This window comes from Cebus imitator, unplaced genomic scaffold (genome assembly GCF_001604975.1).
Source record: "Cebus imitator isolate Cc_AM_T3 unplaced genomic scaffold, Cebus_imitator-1.0 Scaffold1269, whole genome shotgun sequence".
NCBI classification, from domain to species: domain Eukaryota; kingdom Metazoa; phylum Chordata; class Mammalia; order Primates; family Cebidae; genus Cebus; species Cebus imitator.
The window spans coordinates 13,182-15,423 of NW_016108584.1; positions in this window are offsets into that span (position 1 = coordinate 13,182).

Consider the following 2,242-nt stretch of genomic DNA (forward strand, 5'->3'; position numbering starts at 1 on the left):
TGTCTCTTTCTTCCTGGGGGGAATTGAAGGATCTAATAACATGTTCTTCATTTTGTAGGAGATTCTCAGCTGCTCCAGACAACTAAACTCCCAATTTCAGCTAATATGGAGGAGGAAACATCTTAGTTTATTTCCCACTCTCAAAAGTGCATGGATCTCACAAAAGCTTCCAATAGACCGTCCCCATCATGTACATATGATTCAACTATGATGTCCAGATGGTCCGAGCCCCCATGATGGTGTCATGACAGGGAAGGGAGAGCTAACGATGCTGGGCAGAGAAGGTGTGAATGTATACTGCTGTCCAGCCCACACGAATGCGCATGGATTCTCATCCTGTTCTCTAAGGGGAATAGACAAGACCTCAGCAGCTGTCTCAGTGGTGCACTGTGCACCTGCGCCCATAGCACTCTGTCCCAGGAGATCCCCATCTGGCACAGATATTACAAATGCCACTATTGCCCATCTGGGTCTGTACAAATCCTGGTTCATCTTCCAGGATCATTCAAAAATTGTGAAGAACAGTCCAGTAAACTGAAAATGAGGACCCCAGAAGTTATCACTAGTGCTGCAGGAGAGGAGAGAGCTGTCTCTGAGGCCACAGTCCTGTTGAAATTCCTCTGCTTCTTGAGAAGAAATAGCCCCAGTGGCTGCATCTCATCTGGGTTCCTGGATGAAGCATACCCTCTTACTGTGCTGAGATTTCACAGAAGCTGGGGTTGAAGTGCGAACACCATCTTTGGTTTACCCTTGGATTAAAAAAGAAACTTTATTATTTTTTTGAGACAGAGCTTTGGTCTTGTTGCCCAGGCTGGAGTGCAATGGTCTAATCTCAGCTCACTGCAACCTCCCCCTGCCTACCCAGATTCAAGGGATTCTCCTGCCTCGGCCTCCTGAGTAGCTGGAATTACAGGGGCCTGCCACCACATCTGGCTATTTTTTTTTTTTTTTTTNTCACAACTGGGGGGATCTGACAGTTCTGGCAACATGGTCACTTGATGTCCAGTGTGATCCTGTATCTCCCAGGGCCCAGTAAGACAAAAGGAGCTGTTTTTCCAAAGGGAAATAATAGTCTACTGCCCCAGACATGGACTTCTTCCAAAACCACATGAGTCTACATTGGGATCCTCCAGTGGGGTTTGCCATGTACAGAAGGTTTCATTTCCCATGGTAGAGTCTGCTGGATGTTCTGGCCTCAACAGGAGGACACTCCCAACCCTGCCTGCACCTGCTGCAGAGCCTCCCTGCTCTGAGCCCAAAAAACAGTGGGCAACATTTATGGCTCCTGACATATGGGTTGGAGCCACATCCCAAGTGTAAATATGCTACTCCTAGGCCTCTATAGACCTTGTGTCTTTCTTCCTGGGGGGAATTGAAGGATGTAATAACATGTTCTTCATTTTGTAGGAGATTCTCAGCTGCTCCAGACAACAAAACTCCCAATTTCAGCTAATATGGAGGAGGAAACATCTGTTTATTTCCCACTCTCAAAAGTGCATGGATCTTACAAAAACTTCCAATAGACCGTCCCCATCATGTACATATGATTCAACTATGATGTCCAGATGGTCTGAGCCCCCATGATGGTATCATGACAGGGAAGGGAGAGCTCACAATGCTGGGCAGAGAAGGTGTGAATGTATACTGCTGTCCAGCCCACACGAATGCGCATGGATTCTCATCCTGTTCTCTAAGGGGAATAGACAAGACCTCAGCATCTGTCTCAGTGGTGCACTGTGCACCTGGGCCCACAGCATTCTGTCCCAGGAGATCCCCATCTGGCGCAGATATTACAAATGCCACTATTGCCCATCTGGGTCTGTACAAATCCTGGTTCATCTTCCAGGATCATTCAACGATTGTGAAGAACAGTCCAGTTAACTGAAAACGAGGACCCCAGAAGTTATCACTAGTGCTGCAGGAGAGGAGAGAGCTGTCTCAGAGGCCACAGTCCTGTTGAAATTCCTCTGCTCCTTGAGAAGAAATAGCCCCAGTGGCTGCGTCTCATCTGGGTTCCTGGATGAAGCATACCCTCTTACTGTGCTGAGATTTCACAGAAGCTGGGGTTGAATTGCGAACACCATCTTTGGTTTACCCTTGGATTAAAAAAAAAAAAACTTTATTACTTTTTCAAGACAGAGTTTTGCTCTTGATGTCCAGGCTGGAGTGCAATGGTGCAATCTCAGCTCACTGCAACCTCCACCCGTCACCCAGGTTCAAGGGATTCTCCTGCCTCAGCCTC